Source organism: Mycteria americana, chromosome 2 (assembly GCF_035582795.1).
Source record: "Mycteria americana isolate JAX WOST 10 ecotype Jacksonville Zoo and Gardens chromosome 2, USCA_MyAme_1.0, whole genome shotgun sequence".
Taxonomy (NCBI): Eukaryota; Metazoa; Chordata; class Aves; order Ciconiiformes; family Ciconiidae; genus Mycteria; species Mycteria americana.
The window spans coordinates 76140059-76160193 of NC_134366.1; the positions used below are offsets into that span (position 1 = coordinate 76140059).

General features: G+C 40.8%; 1 long non-coding RNA gene across 2 annotated transcripts in view; it reads left to right on the forward strand.

Annotated features, from left to right (window-relative positions):
• Window positions 1–19389, forward strand: part of LOC142405793 (uncharacterized) — a 66991-nt gene extending 47602 nt beyond the window's left edge. For both annotated transcript variants that reach the window (XR_012774338.1, XR_012774339.1), the window contains one exon: window positions 19310–19389. This is a non-coding gene — a long non-coding RNA (uncharacterized LOC142405793). The remainder of the gene's footprint in view (window positions 1–19309) is intronic.
• The last annotated feature ends 746 nt before the right edge of the window (window positions 19390–20135 follow it).

Consider the following 20135-nt stretch of genomic DNA (forward strand, 5'->3'; position numbering starts at 1 on the left):
TGTAAATACAGATTTCTGATAACTCTTACCATGTCCTTGCTGAATTTCATTTTCCTGAAGTGAGTGGGGATTCTGCTATGAATGTTGCTTGGTGAAAAACCCTTCCAGTTTCAGCTAAATAGTGGTTACTCTGTACCTTCATTTTTTTATTACAAAACGGTTTCAAGTCCTGCTTAAAAATCTAGTGGTATAATATACTTATAACAGAGAGTTTATGAGCATGTGAATTCTTGGGCCACTGCTGTCTGGGTAAAATGAGTGGAGACCACTAGAATCCAATGCATACCAACCAGGCGGTGTCAGGGGAAGGATCTATATATCCACGAGGAAAGGGAGAAAACCAAGGTCTCTCCTTTCTAACCATGTACAATTGTTGGATAAATCACCTTGTTAGGCAAGGCCTAGAGTTTTTATTTCTCTAGTAGTGCAAGCCACACAACTACAGCCATACTGTAACTAACAGTGATTTATTTATCAAAATCAAGATATATTTTGTATTTCCTATAGAAAAGACACCAATATGGTTCACTCATTTACCATGCAGTTTATGCTTCATTACTAGCATTGGTGGTACATTGAGAATTAGGTTTTAATTTATTTATTGAATGTGAATAGAGCCCCAAATCCAATGTTGAAGGTCTTTATGAAAAGTGTCATTTTTAAGAGCTGATTTTGAAGAAGTGGGGACTAAATATTTTTAGGATGTTCATACTATTTTACAGCAGTTATAGGGTAAGTTACATTCACATGTAAAAGTATTTCTTGTATGAAATAAGTATCTGTTAAGAAAAATTGGCACAAGGGTATTCTAAAAATATTGGAAAAAATATTTTGATATGTGCAAAATCAAAATGGTCGTTTATGTACTATAGGAATATAGTACCTATTTACTGCTGAGGTTGGTACCTGGAACATATAAATGCAGAATTGGCTAAGCAGAAAAATAATTTCTAGTATATGATTGATTAGGAAAGTTATCTGATTATGCTGAACTTATTTAACTAATTTTATAGTTTGCTAAAAACATTTGTTGAATTTCATTCAGTAAAACTTATTTAAATCTGCTCCAGTGTCCCATCCAGTAAATAGCACACATACTTGAAGCAGCATCCCTTCCACACGAACCTAAGGTTACTGTAAATTTTTATCCAGATGCTCATTAAGAGACAAGCTGGCTGTTTACCTTTGGTCAGATAGTTCCCAGGAGCTAACACGAGGATTAAAACTGCTGCGTCAAATACTGGAGAGTGAATTCCAAGCCTCCAACATGCTCTGCATGAAAGATTATCTGCATCCTCTATAACCTTTTATTCTGCAGCCCAGGAAGTCATCAGTTTAAATTCCCATACTGAAAGAAAACAAAAAATACTGACATTCACTTGCTATGTGATTTCTTTTTACTTAGCCTTTGTTTCCTGAAATTCCACTCCTCTCTCCCCAGTCACATAGTATAGCAGCTCTTGAGATCAAAAAGTCATACGCAATTTCCTTACTCCAACATCTTTGCTTGGATTTGCTGCAGCATAACTTATTTCATTCTGAGTTGTAAAAGGAATAGAGCTGAATGTTGCCATTTTGATTTACTGAGAAGAGGGTTAGACCCTACAGGTTAATTTCTGCCTCCACAGTAGAGCATGTGGTGTAGATAAGATCTTCCCATAGGTACAAACACAGGACCTTCATTTCTCATAGGTGGTTAGAAGTGCTGTGGGAGTAGAGCACCCATTGCATGCCCAAAGGATGTTTTTCCAAGAAGTACATGTTTCTTGCCCCTGAGCTGATATGTGCTCTGCAGCCAGGAGCAAACAGGAGCATGATTTGCTGTACGGTCAAAGCTGTATTAAGAATCCTGTGTGAAGAAGCAGGTAGTCCATGAAAATACCAAAATACTCACTTTTCAGGAAAAAATGGATTCAAGTTTCATGATTTCTTATGGATATTTTTGCTCCTCTGAGCATGTAACACCTTCCCTGAGAAAAGAACATCCACAACACCCTATTCTGTCATACCTGGATCTAAATGTTATTTGGAAAATGAAAGAGGTATGTGGTATGTGCTTCAGGGCTGCTTGCTTGTCAGACGCTAGAATACATGAGGGTGATAATTGAGATGGTGGCTAATTGAGATGGTGGTGGAAGCACTGCTGAAGGTGACTGCATTATACCAGCAATTTTTTTTTAGGATTGTTTGCTGTCTGGAGACCTTACTGAATGCCACGGATCTCAGACAGGAAAGCAATGGCTACTGCTTTATCGAGGTTGTTGCTTAATCCTTTATAAATGGCAAAAAGATCACAGCCTTTTCTTCTAACATAAACATCTGAGCAGGCATTTATGTATTTTTTGTTATTGAGTTTGTTATTTAATATTAACTTGTTAACTGCAAGGCAAGCAAAACTGAAGTGGAATCGTAGAGACATGGTGAATATGGAACCTCAAATGTTACTTGATGGTGATAAATACATTGCATCATTGCATGCATTGATAGCTGTTACACATGAACGGTTTCCTTGTCTTTGGCTCATGTTCTATGCAGCTTAGGATATAATTTCTCAGACAATTTAAGTTTCTAATTAAATGTGCTCATTATTTCAATTTATTTACCTGTATTTCAATAAACATCTGCCTAAATTGTGAAGTATGAGAGAAGTTAAAGTTTACTGCTAATGAATTTTAAGATAAGAGAACTACCTAACATAGTCTTAAAGTAAACCCTTATAGTAGAGCAATGACACTCTGATTAAATAACTAGCAAGTTCCCATTTGCTACCATTAACATATGTGCAATTAACAAACAAAATTTCATCCCCCACCTTCTCCAATTGACTTATAGGGTTGTGTACTCCTGACTTGAAAGCACCTTTGAAAATCAGGTCTTCTTCAGAAGAGTCCTACAAATCCTTGTATTTTGTCACTACCTCTCACGCTTTTCCCACTTCAGTTACCATCTGTAGCTATCGTGCCATGTCAACAATGCGCTCTTTCTCACCAGGTGCGAAGAGCATTGCTATTCATGTTCTTTATTTTCTTAATTACATCTTGCACTTCTAGTTACTCTGCCTCAGGTATCTTAAGTATTAATCACTTCACAGTCACTTGTGCTAACCTGAACATGGGTATTTACTTACCGCTCTATCATCAACAAACCAAAATGTGCTGATTACATATTCAAAAGCAGACTGGCATGCTGTTTTTTCACTGACACAGTTTTTTTCAAATGTGTACAAACCGGTCTCAATCTTCGGTTCATTTCCTCTCCTCAGACATCTTTCGCTGTATTAACTTGTCCAGTAGGCATGCAATCAACAATGTTCTTTATAAAATTACTTGCAATCTCTCTGGAACGGCTTTTATTAACCCTCTCCAGGCTCATTTTATCTCATTAAACTTGTTTCACATTTTCTTCTCTGGGAAATAACAGTCATTCCTTCTGTTATTAACTGAAATATTGCTAGGAAGCCTTCAGTTTGTACTCTTGTTCTGTAACACATGAATTCTAAGTGGGTTAAGTTTAGAAAACAGCTGAAAGAGACTTCTTCCTGAGCTACTTAAGCTGTTGCAATTTTCTGACAGCATTAGGAGTAGGAAGAGGTGACAGGATGACTCATTTCATTATACTGGGTGCTGAACTGATGCAGCACTGGAGAGATGAGATCTACCTATTAAACTGAATTGTCTAGAGTCTGCTTTGGGGATAGGAGTGTTGGTTTCTTATCTCCACTGCCCCCAGGGGGTTTGAAATTGTTCATAGCAGACAGTATGTTTACCTGCCAGTTCTCACACAAGCATGCACTTATTATTATGTTAGCATTAGCAAACAGTGCTCTAGGCATTGCTATGGCCTATCATTCCTTTAGCTTTTTATTTGCCACTCAACTTTTTAACAGGATGTATTTTATCAGCTTTCTGGAAACCTTCTGTATTTAACAGTATGCTGCAATATTCCTGCTAGGTCAAGAAGATAGCATTGCACTTGGAGAAAAAAATGAACACTTTAGATGTATATTGGGGGATAGCAATGAGAATGAGCAGAAGTCTACAACACATGACCTTCAAAGAAAGACTGAATGAATTGGTATTACTGAGAGTAAAAAACAGAAGACTGAACAGAGTTGAATTAACAGTCCTCAAGTACATAAAAGGCTGCTTCAGAAAGAAAAAGAATGATCCATTCTCTCTGTCCAAGGTGAACAGGTAAAGAAATACTGAGCTAAAACCGCAGCAAGAAGATTTGCTCTAAGTCCTAATGTGACATTGGCATACATAAGTTAATTATCACCTGCTCTGTACCGTCTCAGCCATTCTAACCAGGTTCTTCAGGGTTTTCAGGCTGGTTCTGTGAAATACATTACTATAGCAGCTATTTTTTGTTATTTCAATTTTAAAAGCTCTTTGACCTTTTAATTACATTATGGCCCTGTTTTATTAGGTGTCCTATAAGCACAAAAACAATCCCTGCGCTGAAGTGACAACTCAGAGAGTATTAAAAACCATTATCATTGATTTTTTTGCTTTGTGGTAGCACTTAAAAATGCCAGGCATGGCTTCAACTCCTCTGTGTAAGACAGAGTATACATACCTGACCATCACAACTATCCAAGGGTATTACAAGTAAAAGGCCTTCTGCTCTGTAATGGTATAGAACAAGGTCTGTTCAGGTTCTTAAGCAACCATTGCTCATGATGTGGAGCAATGTAGTTGCAATAATTGGTGATTCTACTTTAGGCATTGTCTTCTATAAAGCTTTTAATTAATTGATTTGTCATTTTTCCTTTGGACAGCACTGTGAAAAATAGATTGGTTACAACATATCCATGCAACAAGAATAAGTCTCCACTCTGTTGCCACTCAGAATGGAAAAGATGCAAATTTTAAAACTACACAAAGCCACTCATAATTTAAGTAGCTTCTTAAGATGCTTCTTACCCATTCTTGACATCTGTTTGGTTATATTTCAGCTAGGTGTTGAGGACCCACAGTGAAAATTGTTCATCTTTCTTTAAAGGGAGACAATTTAATCAGGATAAGTCTTTTATTTTTGTAAATAAGGAATTTTACTATATAGATGATTGAATGAGACTGTCAAGTACTTTGGCTAAGAAATTGAGTGAAGAGTAGTAATAAGTCATCATTGTTGAGGTATTAAAAAAAATTATCATCATCTTGCTTTCCACTTATACAGCATCTCTCATTTAAGTCTTGAAGTGCTGAAAAAAAATACTTGAGGAGTCCTGCAAGGCAAATGAGTATTAAGAATCTCCCATAATATGGAGACACCAAATACACTCTTAGCCTTGAAGAGAACTTGTAAAGACACACAGAAGTTCTTACTCATGTTCTGATCAGTGAGGAGCACAAGATCCAGTAAGAACATTTTCGCTTATATTCTTGAACTCCCATTGTTCTGATTTTTCTTTCACAAAGATGGTTGCTGTTCTACTAATGTATGAAGCTTTATCTAAAACGTATGACTCTTTCTATGCAACTTGGTGGAGAGGATTTGTGAGTGACCAAATTATAGCAATGATATGGAATGGCTGCACTTCAGAAATGTTTAATCTTTCAGGGAAATAACTGGTTCTGCTGTAATTTCCTATCTAAGTGTAGGGAAATAGATGACATTTTTTCCAAAGTCAAAGAGATTTGTTAGGTAACACCATAAAACTGTATTTATCATGAGGAGGAGAGCTAGTTCCATAAAGTTTGATATTAGAAAAGATAAAAAAGACTTTGGACTATGGAATAAAATTTCTTCCCCAAATATTACTCCCCACTGCAGGTTGTTATTATCGATTACCCTCCCAAATGACTCATGCTCCAGAATAATCAGTGTCTTGAGAGTAAGTTTTAAGACTCCTTTTGCAAGATATGGATGCATTTAAATTCTGCAGACCTTGAAATACATGGGTTATATTTACAATACATATACTATATGCAAAAGATTGAGTGAGGAAATAACAGGCTTCTGGCTTCATTTATTCTGAGAAGGCAACTCATCTCAGCCGTAAATCTGTTCTTGTATGACTGATGTTTAAATTGACTACTGCTAAAACAGAAATACATGTCATCTACTCCTGATATTAACTCAGTTTGATTTTAGAATGAGAGGAATGCTTGATTTTTTTAGATTGTTAACTGTTACAAACAACTACTTAATGAGCAAAAGAATGAAAAAATCTGTGTTTCTAGATTTCAATTATGTGCTTGTTTGACTGCAGTTTCTAAGAAAGTGCTGACTCAACTCTGAAGATTTTTATTTTGTCCTAACATTTATAAGGTGTCCATATTGATACAGAGGATTTTGTCGTGGGCCTGCACAACAGGATAGAAACTGTATTTATTCAATTTGCAAGATAACGCAGCACTAAGAGGGACGACCAAGAAATTGGAGAAAAGATGAGAATTTGGAAAGATCTTGACAAACTGCAGAGAGACTTGAAAAAGTGGGATGCAGCTGAGTAAGGACGAGGAAAGGTTCTATTCTGACAGAAGAAGAATCAGCTACATAAGCACAGGATAGATGTCATTGTTAGTAACAGCTCAGCAGAAAAGGACCTGGCAAATCTAGTGGATCACATGCTGAACAGTTGCAAAAAAGGAACATGCTCTAGTAGAGTGTAAGACAGGAGCCTGTCTTGGAAGTCACATCAGCATTTCTTTCTGATCTACTCAACATTCATTGGATCCAAGCTGGAGTGCTGTGTCAAATTTTAGCACAACTCTTCATGAAAGATGGACAAATTGAAGTCAGTCCAGTGAATAACAGTAAGGATAATGAGAAGTTTGAAAACATAGCCTTGGAGAAATATTGAAAGAATTAGAGAGGAGAGGAGAGGAGAGGAGAGGAGAGGAGAGGAGAGGAGAGGAGAGGAGAGGAGAGGAGAGGAGAGGAGAGGAGAGGAGAGGAGAGGGAGAGGAGATGGGAGAGGAGAGGAGAGAGGAGAGGAGAGGAGAGGAGAGGAGAGGAGAGGAGAGGAGAGGAGAGGAGAGGAGAGGAGAGGAGAGGAGAGGAGAGGAGAGGGAGAGGAGATGGGAGAGGAGAGGAGAGGAGAGGAGAGGAGAGGAGAGGAGAGGAGAGGAGAGGAGAGGAGAGGAGAGGAGAGGAGAGAGGAGAGGAGAGGAGAGGAGAGGAGAGGAGAGGAGAGGAGAGGAGAGGAGAGGAGAGGAGAGGAGAGGAGAGGAGAGGAGAGGAGAGGAGAGAGGAGAGGAGAGGAGAGGAGAGGAGAGGAGAGGAGAGGAGAGGAGAGGAGAGGAGAGGAGAGGAGAGGAGAGGAGAGGGAGAGGAGAGGAGAGGAGAGGAGAGGAGAGGAGAGGAGAGGAGAGGAGAGGAGAGGAGAGGAGAGGAGAGGAGAGGAGAGGAGAGGGAGAGGGAGAGGAGATGGGAGAGGAGAGGAGAGGAGAGGAGAGGAGAGGAGAGGAGAGGGAGAGGAGAGGAGATGGGAGAGGAGAGGAGATGGGAGAGGAGAGGAGAGGAGAGGAGAGGAGAGGAGAGGAGAGGAGAGGAGAGGAGAGGAGAGGAGAGGAGAGGAGAGGAGAGGAGAGGAGAGGGAGAGGAGATGGGAGAGGAGAGGAGATGGGAGAGGAGAGGAGATGGGAGAGGAGAGGAGAGGAGAGGAGAGGAGAGGAGAGGAGAGGAGAGGAGAGGAGAGGAGAGGAGAGGAGAGGAGAGGAGAGGAGAGGGAGAGGAGATGGGGGAGGAGAGGAGATGGGAGAGGAGAGGAGAGGGAGAGGAGATGGGAGAGGAAAGGAGAGGAGAGGAGAGGGAGAGGAGAGGAGAGGAGAGGAGAGGAGAGGAGATGGGAGAGGAAAGGAGAGGAGAGAGAGAGGAGAGGGAGAGGAGAGGAGAGGAGAGGAGAGGAGAGGAGAGGAGAGGAGAGGAGAGGAGAGGAGAGGAGAGGAGAGGAGAGGAGAGGAGAGGAGAGGAGAGGAGAGGAGAGGAGAGGAGAGGAGATGGGAGAGGAAAGGAGAGGAGAGGAGAGGGAGAGGAGAGGAGAGGAGAGGAGAGGAGAGGAGAGGAGAGGAGAGGAGAGGAGAGGAGAGGAGAGGAGAGGAGAGGAGACATAAAGGCTGCTGCAGAGAGGAAGGATATCATCTGCTCTCCATAATTTTTGTGAATATAACTGATAGGCTTGAATTACAGTCAGAGGGATGTAAACTAGGCATTGGGTAAAACATTCCAGCACTGAAGTTATGAAGCACTGCAAATGGACTGCCTAATGTTGTTATGGAGTTGCTTGTTATGGAAGTTTTAAAGAGCTGGTTAGACTATATCCATCCGGAATGTCATACACAGATCCTTCTCAGAGCTTGGGAGATGGAATAGCACCTCTGTTGAGGCTGGTTTTGGTTCTTTTCTATGATTCAGCATAGCATTGAACCTGAAAGGTCCAATGGACACTTCATTACAGTGATAGATGCATATTATGGCCAACATTTTCAAATGTAGATATTTAATCTCAGGCATGTATGTAACAACATTCTCAATCACCCACATGCATGACTTAATTCTCTAAAGTTCTGAAGGTGCACAGCTTGTTTTTAAGTTTTGCACATGCTATAGATATAGAAGAACGTAAATACCAACATGCCCTCATACTCCAGTTTCCTGTCTGACTGCACCAGATGCTCCAGCGCAGGTTCATGAAACCCTAAATCAGGCAGTGATAGGATAATCTGCAATAGATCTTCTAATACATGGTAGCAAAGATTGGCTTAAACTGTCAAGCATGCGGTTTAGTGTTTCTTCCAGCTTGTGTATTAATAGCAATCATTTAAATTCCAGATGGTATTGTTATCCTTTTAAATGTTCGGTCACTTTTTATATCATTGTTTTTGAACTGTAGCCATGGTCTCTGCAGTTAAATTGCATGTGGTGTGAAAAATCATTCTGTAATATCTTTTTAGAAGTGTCCAGAAGAACTGGTGGACATTTTTGCTGCTGCTGTTAATGTTGACATGTCTTAGCAAAACATCTCAGCTGTCATGAAAATCTCTCAGGTGCAGAATGAATTTTCTGGAAACAAGCAGCCCCACCCCAGAACAGCCAGTAAGCCAGAGGCTACCATAGTTGTCTAAATTAACACTGAATGAAAACCTGGGTCTCATATCCCAGGTGAGTTCCATAATTGCTCACAGTCCATTTAAAAACCAACAGCAGATGTTCTATAGTGCGTTGCATATTCATTACGCTAGAGATGGCTTCTATAGCTTGGCATTTGAGGAACTGGGTTGGAGTATGTGAAATGAAGGCTTGAGTCTCTGCTGCAAGCCAGGAAACGCAAGCTAAAAATGAATTTTCTGTTTGCTAGGTGAACACCTGAGCATTCAAGATCTTAGCATTTCTTGATGGCTTACTCTGTTAAATGCTGCCCTCTTCTTCCTGTCAGCAGAATTATGAAACACAAAATCGTGAGGAAAATAAAAGTGTGGGTGTTTTTTTGCCTTTTGGAACAAACATTTATTTTTGAAATCAGTAAATGCAATTGTTTTGCCTGTCAGTGATAGGAAATGATACTTCAGACTGCAATCCAGATAATGCCTCACACTCTGTTTTATGTTATGTTTCTGTACTGCTGACCATTCCCTATTCCCATTTCTTTGTCTTTTTTTTTTCTTTTGTCTAGCCTTTCCTTATATGAAGATGGAGAGCCACCATCTTCTATGCAAACTGTCAGCAAGCCCCATTCTCAAAAGCTTGAGTTGACCAATGTCAGACGGTTAAGCAGTTCAGCTTCCCCCTCCCTCCCATGTGTATTAGGCTGCATTTAGCAGAACTGAAGTTCGTTTGCCAACTTGCCATCTGCCAGAAGGTCCAGGGCTGAAGTACTTGCCCTTTTGTTTCCATCCTGTGTAGGTACAAGGACACCATTACCAGTGAAGTACACAAAGCAGATATTGAAGAGACATTGTAGCTTCCCCCCCCAACTCCCTTCTCACAGCAAGCACATAAGCAGATGTTAAGATATAAATGCCATTCATTTGTTCTCTTGAGAGGCTAGTAAAAGCACATGTGTGACCTGTTGAGCAGCTGAGATAGAAAGGTGAGGTACAGCTGGAGGGAAGGGGTGTGAGTGTTCACATCACCTGGCCTGCATTTTATGATCCTCAACACCCAACATATGCCTAACACATTGAGCTCTGCTGACAGGCTGTCTCCCTTTCAAATGGAAAAATATGACCACACTCACGAGCACTGCTCTCTGAAATTCCAGCCTTGGAGCGATGAAATCCCTTTTGTTCTTTTCTGGGTATTTTCTGAAACTGATATAAAACCTGTGCACTAAAACAGTTTTGGAAAGCTTAGTTCTGCTTTCAGAATGCCCTACCTTTTCTCTTATGCCCGACTACTTTCATTAAAGTGTCAGACAGGTTGGGAAAAGCCACTTGTGCAATCAGAATAGGGGTAAGACTCAACAAAATGGTTTGGTCTGGCCCAAGCTTACGACAGATGCTGTAGCAACACTCATAAATCTGATGTTATTGGCTGTCCTTTGCTAGAATTATGTGGTTCATACCATCATCCCTTGTCGCTGGAGAGTTCAGAAGCATGCTTTATCATTTTGTAAAACATTAACATAAGCCTATTAAAATGCAAAAGCATCACATTAATATGGGGTAAATCACCTAGTCTGGAGCCTTTAAGGCAGGCTGTGAATTATTCAATACCATGATAGATATAGCCAGCACAACACAGCAAGCGTCTGATTAGCCCCAGGATAAATTTTGAGAGGTCATTAAGATCAACATATTCCTTTAAATGTACCCTCTGTGTGTGAGTGTATGTGAAAGTGGAAAAAAAAGCAAAAAGCAAAAGAAACCGTAAGTCTTAGGAAGGACAATCAAAGAGATCCCAGTCTTACATGTTGTAATAAAACATGGCTGATACCAGACCCAGCTGAAATAGCCTGGAGGCAAAACCACCTCTTGTGTTGTCCTGCTTACAGCAACAATTAGGAGAATGGAGTTTCCAATAAGAGTTTTGAGCATGAGTCCCTGATAACTGAGTGTCGGAGACTATTTGTCAAACACCAGGTAAATAAACAAACCTGGTTCCAGTGGGGCTGCTTCAAACAAAATGGAAAGCAAACACAGTTTCAGCAATATCTGATCATCACTAACTCATACACACAAATCTGTTCACTATTTGTAGAGGAAAAAGAACAAACAAAATGTACCTAGGGTATTTGTACACTCATTTAATTGGGGTTTTTTTTCTTTCATCGCAGATGATATCAAGTAGTGTCTTTCAGTCTCTAATTAGAAATACCACCAACCAGGGTGAGCATTTGTCCCTGTTCGTCTGACCAGGAGATGCATTACAATTAATTTTGGCTGTATATTGCCTGTCCTGTTTGCTTCTAGCACAGAAAGGAGTGCTGTACCCACAAATGTGTTTAATCAGGTATAGGACCTTCTTGCTGTTGCATGTGTAATCAACTTCTGCTATTAAGGCTCCTCTGGGAGCTGGTAAATGAGTAGCATATGTAATTTCTTCATCAGCATACCTGTTTACTCCCAGCTGTGCTTTGAAGTAGATTGGGGCAGGCTTCCTGTCCAGCAAACTCTGTTCCTAGACTGGATCCATCACAGTTGTAAGTACCAACCTTATGATACTTAGGTAACCTATAGTTGTTTGTATATGTTCTGGCCCCTGTCCATCATCAAAGGGGAATATCTTTAGAGAATACTTTTTCTCTTTTTTTTTGTACTCTATTCTTATAAAACCGATGCTTTCTGATTTTAGTCTAAATGTGGGGAGAGCTCAAGAGCATGTTGCTAGGGGCTGTGCGTCGGAGGTTATCACATGCAGTTCCACTGCAGAGTGCTTAAATTCCCTTTAGGATGGTTATCCGTGCCCTACTCAGTTCAATGCACAGAAGTGAGATCCTTACCACAGCTCCTTTCCTGCCCTCCCACAGGTAAAAGTGTACTTGGAGTATATTGGTAAGGCATATATTGACTTTTAAATTGCCAGTGGACTGAATGCATGTAATATCTTTACACAGATTTCCTGAGGCAACTTTAACATCTATGTGTAATGGAAGGTCACAGTGAATAGAGTGTATATGTTGAAGAAAGCCTGTCCCTTGGCTCTGACCCACAGCTCTGGCACTTCTTTCCAAAAGAATTAGGGAAGATTGAACCTGCTAAGCTACCATGCAAATTTTGAGACTTACCATTTTGAAATAATTTTCCCATAAACACCCATTTCCTTATGTTTTCTGCTTCTTACTCTACTCACTCTCAGAGCTCTATAATGTAGCAGAGCTCTCAACAGAGCTTCTCCTTCAGTGCACTATGCTGTTTTTTTACGTTGTTGCTCTAAATTTTCTAGTAGCCACAAAGCTCTTTGTGATGCCTTTCCCTGAAAAGGCTTTACCTTCACAGACACTGTTTGCATCTGTTACAGTGGCATGAAACTTTTGAGAAGGTAACCCTTAAAGGTTTTCAGGTAGTTTCTAACCATGCTCCTGAGGCATTGGAACAACATGACTGGCTTTTTATGGCATAAATTACAGAAGTAATGAAAACAGATGAGTTTATTAAAACAGAGTGAATCACTGATGACATTTAAGTCTAATTAATTCAGGCTACTCAGCTTAATGATTTTGTTCCAGAGGAGGTAACTATTTTGGAATTCATAATGTTTAACACAGATCTTCTGCAATAGGGTATTGTACCTAGGGGTGCCATTATCAGGTTCTGTAATAGCAAATGCTTTCACTTAAAAGGCTGTGCCAAGTTAAATCACAGTGAAATTTATCCCAGCCATTTGATAATGCTATCCCAAACTGTTGTCATGGTTGAATAAACAATTGGGGGTGGGAGGAGGGCAAAGGGTATTCACAATGACAAGGTATTTGTAGCCTGGAATAAGATGGGTAAAGCCAAAAGGTAGTTGTCATCCTAACCTATGAAAATGCCCTATAGTTTTGTGTTCAAAAAGTACAGAAGTGAAACATTTATTTTGGTCTCAGTAACAAAAGTACCACAAATTGAGGGGAAAGCTGCTAGATGCTGTCCCTCTCAGTGATGTACTCCATGCATTTCAAAATATAAACTATTAAATGTTCACCAGTGCCCTGGTTGGCTTTTTTTGCTTCTCTGCTGGGCTGCAGCATTTCTGTCTCTATGCAGCCAAGGCACACTTGTAATTAATTTTGCTTTGCAGTCTTTGCCTGCAGCGTAGTAGTGCAAGGGTATTTTGTTGTGTAAACTAGATATTGTTCATTGACATAGCTGCTGTTATACAGACAATCTTCCTGGAAATTGAACCTTAGACTCCTTCCTTCAGCACTAATATGACTGGCTGCTTGCTGCCCAGGCACTTGAATAGAAAATGCTGTTTATTTCTTCAGCAGAGTGTGTTTAACTAACCCTGTTATCACTGATGGCAAGCAATGCTCAAAGGGACCAGTACATGCCCGTATGCCATATCTGCACCTTCTGGGACTTCCAGAAGTCCTATTTCCATCTATGTGTTAGATGAATAGATTGCATATAGAGCTTTTTTTCCCCCTGCCACCCTGCAGTCAGGACAAAGTTGCTACTTGGCAACAAGAAGGTTCTTGACCCAGATCCTCTGGCGGGAGTTGTTTAGTTTGGAGTTTTGTTTTCTAATTTTTTTGGGTGGGTTTTGCTGATGGAACTAAACATAGCAGAAAGCAGAACTATAGATCTCAGTGCTTGAAATGTTTTTGATGACTGCACAGAGCAAGAATTGTATCTATAATGTGCCTGTCTTCAAAGGGCACCCTTTGCAAGTCTTCTGCTTGCTGAAGTGCTTCCTTGAGTCCTCTTGGCAAAAGTATAGCAGGGTGATATGAAATGCTCCCTGGCAAGGCTCTTTTCTAACCACAGGTTTCTATGTAGAGTGACTGGGCATGTTTAGGTTCCTCAGTTCAAGTATTTAAAATCTGTCATAATGAATGCAGAGAGTTAAAATTACGTGGACGAAACACACACATTTTTGCCTGCCCTTTTATCTGCAAGGTTACCATCTTTCCTATTTTTATTTGAACAGTATCAGTGTCTCAAATTGCTCCTTGTTACTATCACTGTGTTACAAGAAGCGACTGGAACTGTACTCCAAAACATGAAGTGATGCACTCAGTACCTTAAAAATATTAGGTTCTTACTTAGGCAATAGTGACCTATGTACAAAACCAAAACAAGATAAAAACCCCAAACCAAAATCTGTAAAACAGACAAAACAATCCCACATGCAGATAAATAAATAATTACTAAAACCCAGATCCATTTCACTACAGCTGCAATATGTGAATACAGCTATCACTTTGTTTGCTTCATGGAGAGTTGTCATCTGTTGTGTCCTTGCTTCACTGTAAAATTGCACTGGATCTGCCAAATCATACATGCAATATTAAATACCACAGGCAATGGATTCATGCACAGCAAATGTTATGTAAACTGTTGAGATAATTCTAAGTCCTAATTTATGTCACTGAACAAATCTTCTGTGTTTGTTCCTCCAGCTAACTTTACCACTCACATGGTTCATTTATTGTTTCAGTCAGGAACCTATGAACTACAATCCTTTCCTAAAGCCAGCAGGGCATTCCTAAATGGACCTCGCTCAGAAGAATGGACATTTATTTAATTGCAGTGCATATAATTTACATGTTCTGTTGCCTGTAAATGCATTGCTAGACTTTGTCCCACACAGAGAAACACACAGTGAAGGTTAATCTTCTAGCTTGATAGTCCAGGAGAGAGGCATAACCGTGAGTGGTTACTATAGAAATAGCCAAACTTGTTTACACAGGGGGCTGTACTGGCCAACTGCCAGGAGTCCAAGTGCTACACTTGATTTATATAGATATTTGCATAGTCTTATAATCTAGAATAAATTTTGCTGATACTAGCAACTTTCTTGCAAGTGAAAATAAAAGTATTAAAACCACTGCAATAAAAAGCTGCAGATTATTTGTTTTGCCTTCCTTGTTGTAGATACATCATCTATTTGTTGTTTCGTTGGGAATGCTTAACTTCACATTTCCTTTCACATCTAGCAAGCTGGGTGTCTGGGGCACTAGTTGGCTGTATGGCTCTAAAGGGCATAGGATGGCATCAAATACTTACTGAGATCTGGCTTCTTCATTTAATTTTCATGCAAGCCCTATCAAAGTGTTCTCATTATCTAAAAAGACAATGGAAAGAAAGAAGTCACAGCACTCTTCAGGATTCATGATGCTGCAGAGGCTAGACTGGTTGTCATGTTCAGACAATCATATCATAATACAGGAGGTCTCTAGTCCAACCTCCTGCTCCAAGCAGGGCCAGCTATGGGATCAGACCAGGTTGCTCAGGGTTTTAACCAGTTGAGTGTTGGAAATCTCCAAGGCTGGAGATGGCACAGCCTTTGTGAGCATCGTGTTCCCCTGCTTGACTGTCCTTATGAGGGAAAAAGCTTTTGCTTATAGCCGATCTGAACCTCTCTTGTTTCAATTTATGCCCATTGCCTCTTGTCCTCCCACCATGCACCACTGTGAAGAGCGTGGCTTCATCTTCTTGATAACCCCCTTGTAGGTACTGGCAGGCTGCTGTTAGGTTCACCCTGAAGTCATACCTTCTCCAGGCTGAACAAGACCTGATCTCTCAGCCTTTCCTCACAGGGCAAGAGTTCCAGCCCCCAGCCATCTTGGTGGCTCTCTGCTGAACTTGCTCCAGGTTATCAATGTCTTTCCTGTATTGAGGGGTCTAAAATTGGACACAGTATCTAGATGTGATCTAATGAGTACTGAGTAGTGGGCATGTCAATCTACTGAGCATGTCAATCGACTGGATGTGCTGCTTTTTGTACAGGCCAGGATGCTGTTGGCCTTCCTTGCTGCCAAGCACGCAGCTGGGTCATGTTCAGCTCACTGTTCATCACAGCCCCCAGGTTCTTCTCAGCAGAGCTGCTCCCCAGCCAGTCAGTTCCTGCTTTGTCTTGATGCAGGGTCTCTTCCTTCCCAAGGGAAGGACTTTGTATTTGTACCTCTTGAATTTCATAAGGTTGTTGTCAGCCCATTCAATCCTCCAGTCTGTGTAGGCCCCCATGAATGGCAGCTCAAGCAGGGCTCTCCTGCTTAAGGGAGGACTGTCTTCCTCCCCTCCCCCGCCAAGTTGCCAGTGTGCCCTCCATCACCTCCTCTAGGTCGTTCATAAAGATGTCAAACAGGACAGGTCCCAGGACTGACACCCGCAGTACTGCACTAGCCACCAGCCTCTGGGTAGTGTACGTCCCATTAATCGCTATCCTCTGAGCCTAATCATCCAACCAGTTATTTACCCATCTCGTTCACCCATCCAGACCATAATATCCTAACTTGGATGCAAGAATACTGTAGGAGACGGTGTCAAAAGCCTTGCTAAAGTTGAGGTAAATGGCAGCCATTCCTCTCCTGTTTGTCCAGTCCACAGATCCAGTCATTGCAGCACAGAAGGCAATCAGATTTGTCAGACATGACTTACCAATCAGATTGGTCAGACGTGTTCAATCCAAACTGTTCCTAATCACTTTCTTCTCCCCGATGTACCCAGAAATATGTTTCAAGAGGACTTGTTCCATGATTTTCCCAGGGAGCAAAGTGAGGTTGACTGGCTGGTTGTTCTCTGGATTCTTTGTTTGGCCTCTTCTGAAGAGAGATGCATCATTTGCCTTTCTCTAGCCATCTGGGCTTTCCCCTGATTTCCATGACCTTTCAAAGATGATTGAGAGTGTCCTTGCCAGGATTTTAGCCAGTTTCCTGACCACCCATGGATGTAGCCTGCCAGGTACTATGGTCTTTTATGGGTCAAGTTCTCTCAAGTAATCCTCATCTTCTGCTGGTAGTTCTTATTCTTGAACCCTTTTTTCTAAACAGAGAAGCCTGGGAAATCTTGTTTGTGAGGACTGAGGCAAAGACATTGAGGCACAGCCTTATCTGTGCTGCTGTCACACACTCCTTGTAACAATGGTCCCACAGTTTCCCTGTTTGTCCTTTTAGTACTAAGGGCTCTTGTTGCCCTTGATACCCCTTACAGGTGTCAACTTTAGGTAAGCTTTGGCATTCCTAGTGTTGTCCCTGCATACCCAGAAAATACTTCTATATTCACTCTTTACAGCCTGTCCCTGCTTCCACCTCCTGTATACTGCCTTTTCACACTGAAGCTTCATCTCAAGTTCCCTGCTTAGCCAAGACAGTCTCATGAAGCATCTCCTTGTCTTCCTGAATATCAGGGTGGATCATTCTTGCACTTGGAAGATGCTGTCCTTGAAGACCTGCCAGCTTCCTAGAGATCCTTGGCCCTTCAGAGCTGTTTCCCGTGGGAACCCACTTACAGTCCCTGAATAAACTGAAGTCTGCTCACCTGAGGTCCACCTGAGTACTCTGCTACTGTCCTTCCTCACACCAGTCAGGATCTTGAACTTCACTATTCCATGGCCACTGCTGCCAAATCGCTACTATTGATTACCATATGTCCAGCTAGTTCTTCCTTGTTAGTGACTAGCAGATCCAGCTGTGTGTCACCTTTGGTTGGCCCATGCTGTACTGGTTGCCTTTGGTTCCACAGACTTATTCTGTTGGGAGACTGCATCTAACTGTTTTGTTGCTTGTAGTCAACTTACAGGCAAGTGTCTGAAGCATTCAGATTTACTCAAATTGATTTTTTTTCTTTCTTTGTTTTTGAAAAGATTTTTCTGTGTTCTATAGCTCTGATGCAACTTTGCTGTAGTTGGGTAGACATTTAGCAGTCAGATCAGTACAGCTGTGTCCTAGCAAATCCTGCCAGACATAAACTAGATCTGTAACCAGCCATACACAGCAGTCTCCTCTATTTGGATGCCTTACTGACCACCTTAATCCCAGGACACAGATGCAGCCCCCACGCTGCCAATAGTCATCCCTATTATAGAGTATGCAGGTTAGATTCCAAGAGCAGAAATTGAAGGCTTGGAGGAAGTATATGAGGTTTTTCTGACTTTGAAAATGGCAGTATGATTGTCATGCAGACAGAACATTCTCTGCATCTGACTCTGAGGAGCATCCTTTTTCAAAGATGCCATGCTTTGCTATTGCTTGCAGTGCCCTCTGTGGAGAAGAAAAAGCTCTGAGTAATCCCTGAACACAAAGACAGTAGAGAGTCCTCTTACAAGGTCTTGGCATTATCTGTAGAAGATGGTGGACCCCTTAAATATAGGCAAAGACTTTTAGAACTTTCTACAGTCACCAACAGACTTCCCTGATTTTCCAATAGCTCATGCACCTTTACCTACAAGAAATTAAATGTGACATTTTAATTCCCTTTGAATGGAAAAAGCAGAAATAAGTTACTGCAGAGTGTCACTGGGAAGCTGGTTTGTACTGCATGACAAAGATATGATAGATGTATTGTCTTTCATACAAAATCAAAAGAAGGATTTTATTTTTACTTCTAAGTGCGTAGATGATAAAAAAAGGTGATACTGTTTGAAGTTATACTTGGAGCAACTTATGTGAACTACATTAAATATGACCCCCTTCTTCCCTTTAATGTCTATCCATCTGCTTGATCTTGGCTCCTACATTTTCATATTTCTTTTAAATGTTCCCTAATAGCCTTCAGGTCAAAAGTGCAGATTCAGAGAGCCCTCCATGATTAGAGGATATAAAATTGTTTTGTACAATCCGGTGTTGTTTGTTAGACATTTGGGGAAATCCCTCTTTTTTGTTAAGAGTGTACAGCAAATTGCATGTTCCTCAGCAAAGGTTATACACCTGTATTTGCTGTCCCCTACTGCGGTGTATTTTAAGAAGAAAGAGCAATAAGTTTATGTTCAAAGACTGACATAAGTTTGGATTATAAAGTGAGAATGCTATCTGTGGAAATAAAAAGGAAAATTGCATGGCAAAATAAAAAGATCTAACTCTTAATCTTGAAATACATATTAATTTTTTTTAAGGAACTTACCAGTATATTTTTTTCCTTCTCTTATGGCTCTGAGGAAAAGTAGTATATATCCTTTTCTGATAATCAGAGAAACAAGGATACAGTAGTTCTGCCCATGGACAAAAAGAGTGTATTCCTCTTGCGTTTTGAAGGCAGGTGCAAGCTCACTTTGCTCAAACTGCAAGGTCCCTAGAAGTTGTATACATTGAACAGTGTGACACTGAGCTCAGCGTACGTCCTGCTGAGAAACTAATGGTTTCTACTTGGCTCGGAGCAAGAAGAGTGAGCTCCTGCTTGCTTGCAGAATACCATGTAGAAATTAACAGTCAAATGAAAACTCCAGGTTTTATTATGGTTCTCAGACTACTAATATACTTTTTTTGTTCCTTTTGCAGAAATTGTGTACTGCAGGTTGGTTGCCCGCACTGCCATTGAAGAACAAGAGTGAAAAGCCAAACAAGGGAGGAGTTCATCATATATAGGTGAAATTCCATTGCAGTCTTGCATTAGACAGCAAACATATACTGCTGTATTTACATAAATGGTAGGACCTACATATGTCCAGTGGTATGTCCAGTCCTGCATCTGCAAGGATGTTCACAGCCCACGTTAAAAACCCATCCTTTGAGTCAGACAGCCAACTCAAGTCTCTGAAGACAGCAGGTATGAATTAAAGACTGCAGCAAGTAATGAGTATCTTTGGCAGAGTGTTACCATAGGGAACAGAGAACCAACATGGAAGGCCACTGTAAGTGGAGAAAAGTAACTTGTAGAGTTGGTCTGAAATGTATCCTTTGATGTGAAACAATATATCTGCAAACCTTCTCCCTCTGCCGTTCTTATTAGGCAAACTAATAGTTTGAAAATAAAGGAGGTACTAGAACACTAATTAGTAAGGTTAAGGTAACCTTCCTCTTTTCTGAAAGCAAATCCCAGTGTCCTGTTTCAGTTCATTCTGTGTCAAAACCAACCTTGGAGTTACTGAAGTGAGAGAATTCTATAAAGGACTAGGATAAATGCTGATAAAACTAGCACTTTTGGAAAGAAAAAGGAGTAATTACCCATTACTTTGGGCAGTAAAGTGTAAATCCTTTCTTTATCCTCCACTGCGATAGTCTCATTAAAAATTGAATCACTTGACTACGTGTAAGTACAGCATGTGGTCTATTTCTAGAATGGAGAGACCTCAGATATACATCTCATCCGTAGGATCTTATATAC